The 18548-nt window shown below is 31.8% G+C and overlaps 1 protein-coding gene across 22 annotated transcripts in view; it reads left to right on the top strand.

Annotated features, from left to right (window-relative positions):
* The window catches only part of LOC139499880 (activated Cdc42 kinase-like), a 111109-nt gene that overhangs the window by 25650 nt on the left and 66911 nt on the right, over positions 1-18548 (top strand). For 15 of the 22 annotated variants that reach the window (XM_071288480.1, XM_071288477.1, XM_071288469.1 and 12 more), the window contains one exon: positions 8896-9052. The gene's annotated coding sequence lies outside the window, so the exon portion shown is untranslated. Of the gene's footprint in view, positions 1-8771; positions 9053-18548 lie in introns of those variants that run through there. The other 7 variants (XM_071288506.1, XM_071288464.1, XM_071288505.1 and 4 more) reach the window with 2 other exon arrangements.

The following is an 18548-nucleotide window of genomic DNA, read 5'->3' as shown; positions in this document are numbered from 1 at the left end:
CTTTATAAATAATATAATTAGGGTACCAGAATGCAGTTAAGATTGCAGAATAAATAAATATTTATAGGGTAATTTATGATTTATTAGCTTAGTTATTTTTGCTTATAATTCAATCCTAATTTTCGTTTACAAATTGGATTGGAAATCTGCAAAGTTTGAAGTGGCAATACTTGAATAGAAAACTTACATTAGATTTGCAAAATTGTAGCACAACTGATCATTTTAAATAAACTATTTCACTGTGTTATAAACTATCATACATGTAATTACCAATTTACTTCAACATGTTAGAGATTAAATTGTAAAGAAAAAGCAGATAAATTTTATTATTCTAACTTGAAAAATGCAAAATTATCTCCCCTTATTGTAGAGAGTTATTGGATCTGGTCACACTCTTTTGTCAATATTATCGATGATCATTAAGTGCTACTTATATGAATAAAGGGAAGTGTGGGTGTATATGCATGTATCATTAATTCAATTACTCCCTTAAAAAAACAGATGCCTTAGGTGAATATTAGTTGATTAGATTATGATAAGATATACATTGTAAGTCTTTAATATATCTCAGTGTATATATTAATTCAGAATATATTGCACATGTAAAGGATATGATAGGTTTACTTTTTATATCAAAAGTAATTTTTTCCAATGTCCATTGGTTTCACCAACTAATTTACACACTGCCTGTTACTAGAAAATTATAAGTAGGGCACCTGTTTTACCAGTTATCTCCCCTGAGAATAATAAGTAGCAGAGATAATTGGCCATAGATAAAGATTTGTGTTTATACTTCCTGTTTGTTTTTTTTAAGCTTTTAACTTTTTGTTGGATACTTTTTTTATTAAACCAAATAAATATTAATGGTTTATAATGTCCTGATTGATTCACTTTTCTATGCAGAGAAAACGAAATTTTTAGATAAAAATCTTAAGTGTATGGATTAATATGGGATTATCTCCTTTGATCTTGCATTTTGGTATGCTTTACCATTATCACTTGCAAGTATTTTTGTCTTTTTAGCTCACCTGGCCTAAAAGGCCATGTGAGCTTTTCTCATCACTTGGCGTCCGTCGTCGTCGACGTCGTCGTCGTCGTCGTCGTCGTCGTCGTCTGTCGTCGTTAACAATTTTTCAAACATCTTCTCCTCTGAAACTACTAAATGGATTTGAATGAAACTTAACATGATTGTTCCTTAGTATATCCTGCACAAAATGTGCGCTTCGATTTTTGATCCGTCAAAAAACATGGCCGCCGTTACTTAAAATAGAACATAGGGGTCAAATGCAGTTTTTGGCTTATATCTCAAAAACGAAAGCATTTAGAGCAAATCTGACATGGGGTAAAAATGTTCATTAGGTCAAGATCTATCAGCCCTGAAATTTTCAGATGAATCAAACAAACCATTGTTGGGTTGCTGCCACTTAATTGGTAATTTTAAGGAAATTTTGCAGTTTTTGGTCATTATCTTGAATATTATTATAGATAAAGATAAACTGTAAACTGCAAAAAAGATCAGCAAAGTAAGATCTACAAATAAGTTGATATGACCAAAATTGTCAATTGACCCCTTAAGGGGTTATTGTCCTTTAATGACAATTTTTCACAATTTGTTCATCATATTTGCTAACTTTAAAAAATCTTCTCCTCTGAAACTACTGAATGGATTTGGTTAAAACTTAGCATGGTTGTTCCTTAGATTATCTTGCACAAAGTGTGTGCTTTGATTTTTGATCCGTCAAAAAACATGGCCGCCGTTACTTAAAATAGAACATAGGGGTCAAATGCAGTTTTTGGCTTATATCTCATAAACGAAAGCATTAAGAGCAAATCTGACATGGAGTAAAAATGTTCATTAGGTCAATATCTATCAGCCCTGAAATTTTCAGATGAATCAAACATCCAATTGTTAGGTTGCTGCCACTTAATTGGTAATTTTAAGGAAATTTTGCAGTTTTTGGTCATTATCTTGAATATTATTATAGATAAAGATAAACTGTAAACAGCAAAAAAGATCAGCAAAGTAAGATCTACAAATAAGTTAATATGACCAAAATTGTCAATTGACCCCTTAAAGGGTTATTGTCCTTTAATGACAATTTTTCACAATTTGTTCATCATATTTGCTAACTTTAAAAAATCTTCTCTTATGAAACTGCTGTATCAATTTCAGCCAAACTTAGGCTAAATGAGTTTCAGAGTTTCAGAGTATCTAGTATAAATTTTATATTTCATTTCCTTGTATGTCAAGAAACATAGCTCCTATGGCTAAAATAGAACATAGGAGAAAATGATTTTTTTTTTGCTTTTGAAGAAAATAGGACGATTCAAAGAACATTTAAATAAATTGAAAAGCCAAAATAATCATTGATGAGAGATTAAACCAAAAAAATTCAGGTGAGCGATTCAGGCTCTTGAGAGCCTCTTGTTAATATCCTCATTCTTTAATGTGGAACAATTCAAGAGAGAAATTAAGTCTAATAACATTAATTAAGGATTGACAGCATCAGGCCAGGTCCCTGGAAAGTTATTTTCCCATAATTTAAGTAAACTTGCAGCTCATATTTTGGAGTTCTGTAATCTTATTTTGAGGTGCTTAGATATAAGCCTCTTCTTTACTAAAGCTTTGAAAAAAAATAATATTGAATGCAATTAAATGAGAAAAAAACTTTAAATAAACTATCATACTGTCAATGTTATACTAACTATTGAACGACTCCTGATGGTAATGTATACAATATGTATACATTATGACCTAAGTCACTGAGTAATTAGGGTAAGACATGCAAGATCTATCAAGAAGGTGTATAATATCACATGTTAGGATGTAGAATGACCTCCCATGGGAGGATTATACTAGGATGTGTATTGCCTTCTTAATCAAATTGTGTATTGAATGACTCTTGTGAAAATGAACACCTTAACATGTAACCATCTGTTATTAAAAATCATTGTATAGTTTAGATGCTAGTTAACTGACTAAAAGCTATAAAAACCTTTTTGACACATAAAATAATGATATTGAATAAGGAGACTATACTGTGTAAGCTTCTTGTGTTCTTTGATATAGGCAGAGTTCATTTTAATTTAGGAGTGTGTGGTCTAGAATTCAGGGGTAATTATTCAAAGCTTGACATTATGATATGAAAACATTCTTGGTGACTTATGTTTTTGATTGGTTGCTGTCTCATTGATGTATGCTGACATTATGTTTTGTGAGTGCAGGCATTGCTTCAGTAGCAGATGGTTTTGACTCTCAGATCTTGACTTAGAAGTTTTCCTGCTGAAAGGTTGGTGGTTTTCTCTTGAACCACTAGCTTCCCCCTCCCATTAAACACTAGCAACCACTATGTAGCCTTAAGCAAGACTTTAACAATCAATAGTAATCAACATGACTTGCTACAGGAAAAGATTTGGTCCATTGGTCAGCATTAAAAAATCTTTGGTCCATATGACAAGGGAAGAAATTATTCAGACAGGCACAGTTGGATTCATTTTCCTCGAGGTAATTTTTCTCTCTTTTTAGGGATAAATAATTTTTTGGGGCTTATCATAGTGGTTTTTCTTTTTTATAGTGTAACTTATAATTCTTACCGTATTCATTTAAACTATGTATCTTATTAACATAATTTGTATTACATGTTATTGTGACCTGTATAATATTCAAATTAATTACACACAAATAATTAATACATGCTATCAAAGTGTCAAAATCAGTGTAATTCATCTACAGTGTTAACGCTGCAGGCCACATACACACACTGTGGTATGTTTTGTTTTTTGTTATAAATCGTTTTCTGAGTTTTTATGCCCCATTTATGGGCATTATGTTTTCTGGTCTGTGGGTCCATCTGTTCGTTCGTTCGTCAGTTCGTTTGTTCATCCATATAAACTCATCATAGATACCAGGGTTAAAATATTATATTTACGCCAGACTTCAAAAGACTCATCAGTGACGCTCGAATCAAAAAATGTTTAAAAGGCCAAATAAAGTATGAAGGTGAAGAGCATTGAGAACCAAAAGTTCCTATTAAATGTTTTGCCAAATACAGCTAAGATAATCTAATCCTGGGGTAGAAAAGCCTTAGTTTTTCAAAAATTCAAAGTTTTGTTAACAGTTAATTTATAATTATGAACATATCAATGATTACTCAAGTCAACACAGAACTGTTGACTACTGTGGGCTGGTGACACCCTCTGGGAAATAAATCTCCACCAGCAGTGGCATTGACCCAGTGGTTGCAAATAATCTATTCGTCCGTCTGTTCCACTTCAGGTTAAAGTTTTTGATTGAGGTAGTTTTTGATGAAGTTGAAGTCCAATCAACTTGAAACTTGGTACATATGCTCTTTCTAATTTTAATGCCAAATTAGAGATTTGCCCCCATTTTCATGGTCCACTAAACATAGAATATGATAGTGCAGATGGGGCATCAGTGTACTTGGGACTCATTCTTGTTTTGGTCATTTTTCTGATACGCACAGTGGATTAATTTATTTTCATGGGTATCAATTTTTGTGGAGTGAGGAAAACTTGAATTTTCGTGGATATTTAATTTCGTGGTTTCAGCAAAGTCTGCATTCACACCTTTAGAAAATTTGTAATTCTTTGAATATTTAAATTTGTGGTTCCCCTGTTCTCACGAATTCCACGAAAATTGGTATCCATCAAATATTAATGAATCCACAGTATGATGATCCATTCCCTCTATGATGTTAAGTAAGTAACACAGAGATATTGGGTAGCTGTCAATCAAACAGCATTCAAACATTACAAATTCATCATAAATAAATAATTTAAAGTAAGAAACAAATTCTGTTTGAGAACTTTTAAAGATAAAGCAGTAGGCTGACCTTGAAATCATAATGTCAGAGAATTTTTAGAAAAACCAAAGTTTTTGTTAAATAAACATTTTGCATTCATTGCAGGAAGATTTTTATTTTCATTTTGTTCCGCATAAAATTTATGAAATTGGTAAAAACAGCCTCTGACAGGGAAGCAACAAATTTAAGGAGTATAAAGCCTAATACTTTGTCAGATTGAACTTTAGAGAGATTAATGTGCAAGTATGAATGTATTGCCTGATTTCTTCTGTAGCTTTAAGTTAGTTGTAAAGAATGAGGATAAAATTCTGAACTATTTTATAGCGAAAAGCAATTATGGCAGCCACAATCTTATTAGAACTAGTTCTCTGCACTTGCTCCTCATTTTAGTTCAGTAATGTTTATATATGTCACGAGGGTTACCAGCAATGACAGTTATTTGTTGTCTATTGAAGTCTTTTTCATCAGCAATTATTATCATATGCACATCATCTCAGAAGACCCAATATTTGCCTATGAAATTATCTTGAGTATTACTGTACATTTAAATACTATAATTCAAAATGTACACTATTTTTATTCCCGACCCATTAAAGAGATTTCAAAATTTGACATAAATACCATTTAAAAATGATATTTTGAAAATGTGTTTTAAATAATTTGACATAAGTCAGATTTCTTTAACCTTCTTTTGTTAAAAGGAAATGAATAATAACAAGATATTAGAGATTTCACATCTGACTGACAAATGTCACACCATCTATAGGTCTGATTACTTATTAGATAATTCCATAATCATATCCTTTGTTGAGTAAAATTTTATCAGATGCATTATAATGTAATGTTAGTGAACCTTTGATCTTATGGAATTGCTTATTCTTAAATCATTTTTTTCATGGTCAATATACATTTCATATACTTTATAATTCAGAAACCTATAAAGGGACTGTGAAATCAGTCGACTTATTTTAGGAGAAATGGCCCTTGAAAGTCGCTTTTACTAATTATTGTTTTTGAAGTAAGAACAGTTAATAGAAAAAATGTAATAGCCAAAATGATATATCGACCAGTACAAAATTATTGTTATTAAAATCACATGCCCAAATTATGAGGAGATTCTTTTTCTATAGGAGTTATTGCCCTTGAATGACAAATTTTACCTTATAGTTGCTTTTTTTCCAGTAACTGTCAAAAATGTTCTTTTTGCAATTATTTTTTTTATGAAAAGTAGCCAGGTGAGAAGATGCAGCTGCCTTGGAGCCTCTAAGTTCTGGAAAGTATTTTTATTTTGCCATGATCAATATTTGTGATCAACATTTTCACCTTGGGACTTTCTAGCATGTAATACAATCAGTAATTGAAAACAGGACCAGCTTCATTACCTTAAAAGCATTAAATGAACTATAAGAACTGTACTCGTCTAGACCTATTTAGTAGGGATGTTGGTGAATTAATTACATCTTAACATGGTATTAGGATAGATCTCTAACCAATTATCAGTTAACCAAAAGAGCAGTGATCTTGAATTTTCTGTGTCACAGTTTTATAGGTCAAGTTTGTCTTTGATAAGTCAGCTAGAACACACAAATAATAAGGTTTGTTATACAAAGTCAACTTTGATGAATTTGTAGAGGACTTGCTATAAATTGCCAGAATACCTATGTCCATACCAAGTGTTTTTTATTGGACTCAGCTGCAGATAAACAGTTTTGTACTATGATTTATGAACTATTATGTAGTGTAACTTATTATTACTGTCATCACAATAGTTTATAGCCATAGTAAATATTTAAGTGTTGAAAGGTGTTTTATTTGCTCTTCTCATTGTTAGAAACACCTTCCCCTTCCTTCTTAGGTTTGAATTAAAACTTTATTAATGAAAATGTAACTTCCTCATTTCTTATTCATTAAAAGAAAATATGCTTGATATTTGACAATGAGAAAAACTATATTTCTTGAGTGACTAATTATTTCCCTCTGATTAAAGATGAATATTTATGAAAATAGATGAAAATCTTGTTCCTCAAGGTGTAAGTATTGTATTTTCAACTTATGAATTTGAATTTTCCCTTTTTTAAGTATCTTTCAGCTCTTTTATGTGTTGATAAAGGATCCTTGTATTAGAAAGATAACTCACAATGTAATAATACATCTCTTCCAGATAAAACACTTAGAACTCTATATTTGGGGATTTTTTTAGAACTATATGATTTAATCATTCACAATAAGACAATTTTAAAATATTCAAATGGCTATTGTAGTATTCCTAATGTTTGTAATTTAACTGTGAAGAAATGAGAATTGTGTATGTTAAGAATTTTATTAAGATAAATGATGTTTTGTGACCTCTTTATAAGAAACAGCTCAGTTAATTCAGTGTTTCAGTTAACTAAATATCCATAGATTATATTTAATTAAAGATTTCATTAATTTAATTCAAAAATTTCCAATCCGAAAAGGAAATGATGATAATTAGATATTAATCCAATAAATGTCTAAAATCAGATGAATAAATATGAGAACAGATGGTCCTGTTCATTTCTAGCCTCAAATCAATATCCATACAACAAAGGAGAAAACTGGATTAATTGTGCATGAGATAAACATTGCAGTTGTAGGATGCATTTCCTTCTCAATAATCTAAACATTAACTTGTCATGTTTTATTGACTTGAAATAATCTTGGTTCAGATGCTGTCATGATTAAATGGGGACATATTATATGAGGAGGAAACAAGTTATATTTTATAGGTTCAATATTTCTATGTGATTCAACTTTATATGCTTTTTTATTGACACAATAATTTATAATGCCAGTCATTTAAAAACTGATAATGCCACAAAAATCTTTTGATATATTTGAATTTAAGAGGATTATTTGCATTTGAAAAGGAATGATTGAAGAATTTATTTATATTTATACAAAAATACCTTTGTAAATTTAAAATAATAGAACCCAGGAAGATAAAAACTGACAGAATGCTTCTGTGAGTCAGGGATGTGACAAGCTGTACTCTACTAAAAGCACTTGATGTCATACACTAACTAACAAAAGTTGCAGATAAAACTTGAACACAGGTTTATTGTTTCTCAATGGTACTGAAACATTTATTGTAGATATTTTGGGAGCATTTGTTTTTATTGAAATTTGTATGAACTTAAAGTTAACTTGAATTAAGGCTAATCTGATGTTCAGCAGTTGTCTTTTGTTGATGTGGTTCATAAGTGTTTCTTGTTTCTCGTTCTTTTATATAGATGAGACCATTGGTTTTCACGTTTGAATGTTTTTTCACCAGTAATTTTTTGGGCCCTATATAGCTTGCTATTAGGTGTGAGCCAAGGCTCCTTGTTGAAGACGGTACCTTAACCCATAATCATGGTTTACTTTTATAAATTGTGACTTGGATGGAGAGTTGTCTTATTGGCACTCATACCACATCTTCCTATATCTATTAGAAATGTAAAAGGAAGAAAAAAAATGGGAAGCTAGTTTGAACCATTAAAAAAGGAAACAAATTAGTATTTAGAGCTCAATTAGAGCAGGAAGAACTAGAAATAGTAACAAATTGTAAGCCCTTCAACTGAAGCCTGTAATAACAGAATTATAGATTAATTTATATCTAGACAGATTACATACAATTTTTTATTGAAATTAATGAATGAATTCATCATCATTATGCTATTATCTGTATGATATATCCATTTAAAAAGATAATTGATAAACAAAATTTGAGGAGCTGGAAGACTTTTTTTTGCATGATATTTATATTTAATCTTAGTTTCCCTTCTGTGTACCTCCCAAAAAGTATTTACAAGTTAATCATCATACTCTAAATGTTTTATAAAAGATTAATGTTATTTTTGCACCCTGTAGATCAATTATTTATTCATCCCCCTTTGAGAACCTCTCCATTAGCAATTAGTGTCTTGTGAATGAATGATACATCCTGAGTCCCCTGTTGTGATCCTCTATCTAGTTGATAAGTTGTAGAGAGTTATCAAGTTACCAAGTTTTTGGATGCTGTAGCATCATAGATTGAATTTATACACAACCTTTTTATATATATTTTCAGAATTAATTGCCTGTGGAATATAAGAGAAGTTTTGTGATAAAGATTGTGTTTATACTGTGGATTTATGTGTTGTTTATCTATGTTGATTCTAGGAATTATTTGAATTAAGAAAGAAGGATTTATTCACTGGTGCCTTACATTTTATTTTGATATCTAAGTGAGTATCCATTATTTCTTATTATATGAAGTACTTTTAGTTAGTTAAGTATTTAAAATTTTTAAAAGTTACTTACTAGTTAAAACTAAAGACAGAATTTGGCTGAATTTTGTGAATAAATAAAACACATAATAAAACAAATAAACACATCATACTTATAGATGTCAAAGTTCGGGTCTTTTTATGATTATTTCATAGAATTAAGAAAAAATACCTCAGAGGATCAAGTCTCCTGAAAGTGAAAGGAAATAAAATCATGCACTCTGGAAAAAGAACTTCACAATTGTTATGCCTTGACAAGACTACAGTAGAGGTTGCATAAAGTGTAACGCTTTGTTGTCTGCACAACTCCAGATTGGTTTCCATTTTCTAACTTTAGTTTGCTTCAACCATTGTCAACTAAATTTTGAATTTGGGTGGCATCATTTTTGTCGTTCTCAAGTGATGCCCCTTTTTAGCATTATACATGTTATATGCAAGCAGGAGCATCATCTGACTAACCCATTGAAACATTCTCCATTCATATTTATATTTTCTAATTCGTTATTTCACGAGTTTCCTTTCATGCAACATTTGTGCAAAGGTTAAAACACTCAATTATTGCAATTATTTTAATCATCATCTATTAGTCTGTGGTGGATAGTTGTTTCATTGGCAATCATACCACATCTTCTTATGCATGTTATGTAGGATTATAAAAACAAATATTATTTCTTCAAATAATGATAAGCGAGGTCAGTTAATGTATATGCAGCTATTTTACTTAAGTTTTTCATACACTTTAAACTGACCATAAATGTCATACAGTATTTGCTTTATTTTTTTTTTAATATAATATATTCATCTTAGCAGCTACTAATTCTAAATAATTACCAATGTACATAAAACCTCTGACCCCTGCTGATTTAGAATTTTGTAATCATGTCCAAATAATGGCCCAATGTTCATTACATCTCTGACCCAAGCTGATGAGGATCTCTGTTATCATGTCAGAATAATGACACCAGTACATAAAATCTCTGACCCCAGCTGTGTCAGAATTTTGTAATCATATCCAAATAATGACCCATGTCCATAAAACCCTTTGACCCCAGATGCTGAGTTAGGATAGTTTCGTACCATGTGTTAAAATCTATAATCCAGATAATGTCCCACTAATGAAAAAATCAAATTCATTTTCTGTTGGGTAATCTATTAAACACTGGACCATATGTTCTTCATTGGAATAGAGGCCCAAATGGGGTTAACAAGTGCATGCCCTCAAACATAAGGACATTATGTCTATGTTTATATCAGATTTGATGATGGAAGTTAAAATCAGTTATAAAAGAAACTTGTATCACATTCAAATAAAATGCAGCTGTGGTGTAGTGGTTAGTGCATCGAACTACTAACACAAAGGTTCCTGGTTCGATTCCTGTCTGGGATGAAAATTTTAGGGACTGAATTTTCAGCTCTCCCTTGACACCATTTGGGAGTATGGTCTCGAGAAAACAATGTTAGTCTGTCGGAAGGGGACGATAAATGGCTGACCCATGTTAAGAGAGAGCCATATCTCTTGCACGTTAAAGACACCCTTATAGATTTCGAAAAAGAGCAGGCTAATGCCGCTACAAGGCAGCACTCGCACCCGCAAAGTGGAAAGGGATTAATATAAGTTGCAAAACTAGTTTTTCAATCCACTATAAATAAAAATGTTTAAACTAAATAAAATGCAGTCAGTGTAGACTGAATTTTCTGTCTGTCTTATCCATTTGTGTCTAAGTAGGAACTAAAAACTATTTTTACCAGAATTTGACCGCTTTAAACTTCTTTTTTAAAGATTTATTTCATTGGAAATAAGAAGCCATATCTAAATATCTGCAGGAATGTAACAGAATTCTAACAATTAACTTGAGTATTTGTTATAATTCTGTCTAATGGTATTTTTGCTAAATGTACCATGAAGACTTCACCACCAGAAATAGATACTTTACATTTTTTATGTGAGTTTAATACTGTGTAAAAAAAAATTAAGATAATTCATCTGCAAAATACCTTGTAAAAAATAGAACGACAAATTTCATGTAAAATTGAGAATGGAAATGGGAAATATGTCAAAGAGACAAGAACCCGACCAAAGAGCAGAAAACAGCAGAAGGCCAATAATTGGTCCTCAACCCAATGAGAAAATCCCACTCAGAGATGGGCCTCAGCTGCTCACCTAGTTGAGTGAAAATGGACATCATACTAAAATTCAAAGCACATAAAGAACTTAAATTAGAGAAAGGCCAGTCAGGCTTCTGACTTGGACAGGCATTAATGCCGCAGGGTTAAACATGTTTTGTGAGAATCTCAACCATTGATGAACATGTAAATCAAAAACAGGCCCATGTCTACCACCTCATAACATGTTAATTATAACAATAAAGTAATAAAGAATCAGGAGGCTTGTAAAGAAGAATTTTTGAGCAGGCCTGCTATCAACAATGTAAGGTAATTAGTGGTTAATGATGCTAGAGATATATATTATATTTACATTAGACCAACATCATCATCACCAGTCTAGTCTGAAAGATATGGCCATGTGGTTTACAATGGGAAGGAAATATACAGGGAAAAACGTGTCTTGGTTTCAAGTAGAAGTTCTGCAACTTCTTTGATGATTACCAATGTTTAATTTACTTGTGAAGAAATTGACCTGTAAAATAAGTTTGAATACAGGTTCAGCAATTTTTTACAGAATCTACGCATATCTGATTTTTCTACAACAAATGAAATATAATGTATAATGCGGACTTGAATTAGCAATTGGTTTCTTTCTAGAGGAAGGTTTTTGTTGAAGATAAGAAGAAATATGTTCTTCTTCAATTATTTTGTTGAGTAAATGGTAGAATGTCAGTTCCTGGTGTGTTTTTGAAATTTTTTAGCACACTTTTTTTTAAGATTTTGGAAGCCAAATATTTAAAGCCATTGGGAACAAATGGGGGCATAAAAGTGTGGAAAATAGCATGCATAAATGAATGGTTTCGTCTGCATTATGTATAAGAGCACTACATATATGAATTTATGTAAAAATCTAAAGACAGCAAGAATGTCACTGTGAAAAAGATCAAAACATCTACAAAATAAAGGAATAAGAAATAAAACAGATGTCTGTTAAATCATAGATACATGTACAAAGACATATTTACATGTACAAAACTCAAAACTAATATAATCTTCCTGAAAAACAAGTAATAACACACATTCTACACATGTATTAGGCAGGTGCACTATGTTTCAGTGTATGCATATCTGCATGCTGCACATGTCATAATCTGTCATATCAGATAAACATCAACATCTTGGTTCTTGCATAAAAGTGATGTAAAACAGAACTCACTCTAGCTAGCTATAAAACCAGGTTCAATCCACCATTTTCTACATTAGAAAATGCCTGTACCAAGTCAGGAATATGACAGTTGTTACCCATTCGTTTGATGTGTTTGGACTTTTGATTTGCCTTTTGATTTTTGATTTTCCTTTTTGAATTTTCCTCGGAGTTCGGTATTTTTGTGTTTTTACTTTTTTCAAGTTAATCAGTCTTGAAAAGATGCAATGATTGAAACAAGAGAATTGTTTGAATTGTTTTACATTTATTTTATGAGGGCCTTTTATGGTTTTCTGTGTAGTATGGATTTTGCTCATTGTTGAAGGCCTTATGGTGACCTACATTTCCTAACCTTCTATGTCATTGGTCTCAGGAGGATAGTTGTCTCATTTGCAATCAAAACCACATCTTCTTACTTTTATAAATCATATACTGTGGATTCATTTTTTTCATAGATTGAGGATTTAACAAGTATTTTCATGGATATTTGGTTTCATTATTTTGCCAAAATCTGCATAATGATACAACCTTATGGAAAATTTCAATTTGTTGCTCTTTCATTGGTGGTTCACCAGTAACCAAGAAATCCATGAAAAATTGGTATCCTATTGAATTCACAGTATTATCTGTATTCCTCAGGATTCAATTTTCTTTTGTTTCTCTTTCAGCTTGTTCAAAGCAAACTGTAAACCTTCTATGTGCCTTCCTATAATAATTAATTGCAGTCTAAAATAGCTTGATGCATGTTTGAATAATTTGTCTGCACAACTAATCAGTGTTATTTGAGTGCTTTGTTACCATTCACACCCAGATAAAGAAAACACTGATATGAACCAGACAAAAATTGGTGTTAATGATTTATTGAAGCTTCATTTAATTGTCCATATCACCTGGCATTATTACAGCAATTAATTGCACCTTTTAACAATGTTTAAGCTATAACAATTCCATGGAAAGCTCATTTGTAGTACAATTGTATTGATGTCTATCAGTTTTATAATTATTGCGAACCCTATCTTAGTTTTCCATAGATTCACCTGCAAGTTACCTGTCGATTTAAACTTTTGGCAGTTCTATTGTCCCATCAAACAAATACAACAGGTATTGTTCTCTGTGAAATTTATTCACTGGGACCTTTAAATTTCTTCTAGGAGAAATATATCACTCATTGATTAATTTACCTGACCAAAAAATTACCTTCTTTTTTTATTGAAATACTTCTATAAACTCACAAAAACTGTATGCAATATTATATTTATTCAATATATCATTAATATATTTTCAATCTGTTCAATATAAAATCTGGTTTAATAATAAAAAGTTTATTTCAGACACATTTTTTAGTATTTTCCTATGAATTTACATGTTTTTTTTTGTTGTTCATTTATAGACTTATGTTTATAAAGACCTTAATTTAAAAATAATAATATTCATATTTTTAATTATCAAACACACAAAAATATTGAATATTTGATCAGAAATCAACTTTTAATTTTTGAATCAGTATTAATATTGAACACATTAAAAACGAGTTATTGGTATTGAATAAATACAACACCACATGCAGTTTTGTGAGTCCTTACTTAGTATTGGTATAAGTATTTTTTCATCATTGACAGTTCAATTTTTTGTTCAGGTAAATTAATCAATGAGTGATATATTTCTCTTGGAAGAAATTTAAAGGTCCCAGTGAATAAACTACACAGAGAACAATACCTGTTGTATTTGTTAGATGGGACAATAGAACTGCCAAAAGTTTAAATTGACAGGTAACTTGCAGGTGAATCTATGGAAAACTATCATAGGGTTCGCAATAACTCATATAAACCTGTAGTTTATTTACTAATCTAACTTGTTTCTCATTAGTAAATTAACTAATAAAAGACTAGCTTGTTCTTCATTTTTGTGTCAGCTGTTTGTTAATTTTACCTTCAAATCATCTTACTAGATACTATTTAGTTGTCTTCATGTCATTTTGCTTTAATTGACCGTTGTTCTACATTTGGTATTATAACTAAGTTTTCTGGCTTTGCTTGACAAACTTTTGTCTGGTAGTCCTCATATTTACTTTGCCTTGTTGGACATACTTTTGTCCTGTAGTCCAATTTATGGTAGATTGTCTTGCTGGACATTCTTTTGTCCTGTAGTCCTTTGTGGCTATTAGTCATGCTGGACTAACTTTGTCCTATAGTCCTTTCCTGGTTATTAGTTTTCCGTACTGGACTAACTTTTGTCTGGTAGTCTTTTGTAGTAGTTTGCATTGCTGAACTTTAACTTTTGTCCTGTAGTCCTTCATAGTAGTTAACCTTTCTGGACTAACATTTGTCCTGTAGTCCTCATAGTAGTTAACCTTTCTGGACTAACTTTTGTCCTGTAGTCCTTCATAGTAGTTAACCTTTCTGGACTAACATTTGTCCTGTAGTCCTCATAGTAGTTTACCTTTCTGGACTAACTTTTGTTCTATAGTCCTTCATAGTAGTTAACCTTTCTGGACTAACATTTGTCCTGTAGTCCTCATAGTAGTTAACCTTTCTGGACTAACATTTGTCCTGTAGTCCTCATAGTAGTTTACCTTTCTGGACTAACTTTTGTCCTGTAGTCCTCATAGTAGTTTACCTTTCTGGACTAACTTTTGTCCTGTAGTCCTCATAGTAGTTTACCTTTCTGGACTAACTTTTGTCCTGTAGTCCTCATAGTAGTTTACCTTTCTGGACTAACTTTTGTCCTGTAGTCCTCATAGTAGTTTACCTTTCTGGACTAACTTTTGTCCTGTAGTCCTCATAGTAGTTTACCTTTCTGGACTAACTTTTGTTCTATAGTCCTTCATAGTAGTTAACCTTTCTGGACTAACATTTGTCCTGTAGTCCTTCATAGTAGTTTACCTTTCTGGACTAACTTTTGTCCTGTAGTCCTCATAGTAGTTTACCTTTCTGGACTAACTTTTGTCCTGTAGTCTTCATAGTAGTTTACCTTTCTGGACTAACTTTTGTTCTATAGTCCTTCATAGTAGTTAACCTTTCTGGACTAACATTTGTCCTGTAGTCCTTCATAGTAGTTTACCTTTCTGGACTAACTTTTGTCCTGTAGTCCTTCATAGTAGTTTACCTTTCTGAACTAACATTTTTCCTATAGTCCTTCATAGTAGTTTACCTTTCTGAACTAACATTTGTCCTGTAGTCCTTCATAGTAGTTTGCATTGCTGAACTTTAACTTTTGTCCTGTAGTCCTTCATAGTAGTTTACCTTTCTGGACTAACTTTTGTCCTGTAGTCCTTCATAGTAGTTTACCTTTCTGGACTAACTTTTGTCCTGTAGTCCTTCATAGCAGTTTACCTTTCTGGACTAACTTTTGTCCTGTAGTCCTTCATAGCAGTTTACCTTTCTGGACTAACTTTTGTCCTGTAGTCCTTCATAGTAGTTTACCTTTCTGGACTAACTTTTGTCCTGTAGTCCTTCATAGTAGTTTACCTTTCTGGACTAACTTTTGTCCTGTAGTCCTTCATAGTAGTTTACCTTTCTGGACTAACTTTTGTCCTGTAGTCCTTCATAGTAGTTTACCTTTCTGGACTAACTTTTGTCCTGTAGTCCTTCATAGTAGTTTACCTTTCTGGACTAACTTTTGTCCTGTAGTCCTTCATAGTAGTTTACCTTTCTGGACTAACTTTTGTCCTGTAGTCCTTCATAGTAGTTTACCTTTCTGGACTAACATTTGTCCTGTAGTCCTTCATAGTAGTTTACCTTTCTGGACTAACATTTGTCCTGTAGTCCTTCATAGTAGTTTACCTTTCTGAACTAACATTTGTCCTGTAGTCCTTCATAGTAGTTTACCTTTCTGAACTAACATTTGTCCTGTAGTCCTTCATAGTAGTTAACCTTTCTGAACTAACATTTGTCCTGTAGTCCTTCATGGTAGTTTACCTTTCTGAACTAACATTTGTCCTGTAGTCCTTCATGGTAGTTAACCTTTCTGGACTAACATTTGTCCTGTAGTCCTTCATAGTAGTTTACCTTTCTGAACTAACATTTGTCCTGTAGTCCTTCATAGTAGTTTACCTTTCTGGACTAACATTTGTCCTGTAGTCCTTCATAGTAGTTTACCTTTCTGGACTAACATTTGTTCTGTAGTCCTTCATAGTAGTTTACCTTTCTGGACTAACTTTTGTCCTGTAGTCCTTCATAGTAGTTTACCTTTCTGAACTAACATTTGTCCTGTAGTCCTTCATAGTAGTTTACCTTTCTGAACTAACATTTGTCCTGTAGTCCTTCATAGTAGTTTGCATTGCTGAACTTTAACATTTGTCCTGTAGTCCTTCATAGTAGTTTACCTTTCTGGACTAACTTTTGTCCTGTAGTCCTTCATAGTAGTTTACCTTTCTGGACTAACTTTTGTCCTGTAGTCCTTCATAGTAGTTTACCTTTCTGGACTAACTTTTGTCCTGTAGTCCTTCATAGTAGTTTACCTTTCTGGACTAACTTTTGTCCTGTAGTCCTTCATAGTAGTTTACCTTTCTGGACTAACTTTTGTCCTGTAGTCCTTCATAGTAGTTTACCTTTCTGGACTAACTTTTGTCCTGTAGTCCTTCATAGTAGTTTACCTTTCTGGACTAACTTTTGTCCTGTAGTCCTTCATAGTAGTTTACCTTTCTGGACTAACTTTTGTCCTGTAGTCCTTCATAGTAGTTTACCTTTCTGGACTAACTTTTGTCCTGTAGTCCTTCATAGTAGTTTACCTTTCTGGACTAACATTTGTCCTGTAGTCCTTCATAGTAGTTTACCTTTCTGGACTAACATTTGTCCTGTAGTCACTAGTAGCCAGATTTAAGTCTGAAACGGTCATTTTGGTCTGATCAAGTCTTAATCGACTTAATTTACCGCTAGAGAAAAACGTTAAGACCTGTTTAGACACTCAGACTCTGTTAAGATATATTGTGTTCAGTCAGATCAGTCGTGTCAAGATAAATAAGACAGATTCGTCTAGCATCCAAATAAGACTTGATTAGATCACGTTCAGATTAAATAAGACCAACGGCGAACAACTTGTCTAGTTGCAGTAAGATCGTGTTCAGTTGTGTTAAGATTTTAAATATTTTGAATAAAACGGGCGACACTTTATCTGTTTTTATCAGGGGTTACTCCCCCTTTATGAATATAATCTCTATATCTTGGATGATATTCTTTTGTGATCTTTTAATATGACTGTATATCTATTTAATTAAATAAAGTATGCAAACTTTAAAAACAATTCATTTATTTCCGATAGAATCTTTAACATTTCATTGGTTAGGGACGACATCAAAAGTTCAATGTAAGATAAAAAACTTAATTCACATAGTTTTTTCGCTGACCCTCCTACCCCCCTTCTTAACTTAATTTGGGAAAAATTGATTTACCTATATGAATATAGGTAAACTCGATTTTAGATTAACAAAACTTGCAGCAATGTTGACCCCCCACCCCCAAACTATTTGATTTAAGTTTTTTATCCTACATCGATCTTTTGATGTCGTCCCTTATATGAGAAAAGATTAATTGTTGTAACCGGAAAATTTGTCATAAAAACTTTACAGTCTCACATAAAGTAGTCCTGTATGTATGCATTCCGCCTCTAAAGATATAATGATCAGTATTAAATATATCTCAAAGATGTTCTTAAACATTTTTTGTTTCTAATGTAGAGTAATAGTTCTTATCTATATTTGGTCAAGTAACGTATATTTTAAGTATATGATTTACTTTTTATTTTAAAATTGTACACAGATGACAGATGCTTGGTGAAAGTTATTTACATTTTAATAAACGGATTATTTAAGCAGTCAACCGAAACGGATAAGCATAAACTACCTAAATAATTACGCATTCGTGTCACTGGACGTATAATGAATGAAGTTCCACGTTTTATCTTTAATATAAGATGTATAAGGTTAAACCGGGTTAAATTATTACATTTACAAATAAAACATTATTTTATATTTTTTTTAATAAATGCAACAATTATATTAGCTTTTTTTTTAAATTTAATTGACAGTTTATATTGACCATTATATACATATAAAGACCGATGTCGATAACTCATTTGAATTTTTTTTTCGCCATTTTTTTTTAGCACGAATTAAATACAAGAGTAAATCATATCATAGAAAAATAC

This window comes from Mytilus edulis, chromosome 13, assembly GCF_963676685.1.
Source record: "Mytilus edulis chromosome 13, xbMytEdul2.2, whole genome shotgun sequence".
NCBI classification, from domain to species: domain Eukaryota; kingdom Metazoa; phylum Mollusca; class Bivalvia; order Mytilida; family Mytilidae; genus Mytilus; species Mytilus edulis.
The sequence above is the reverse complement of the archived record's forward strand: the minus strand, read 5'-3'. Positions and strand labels throughout refer to the sequence as shown.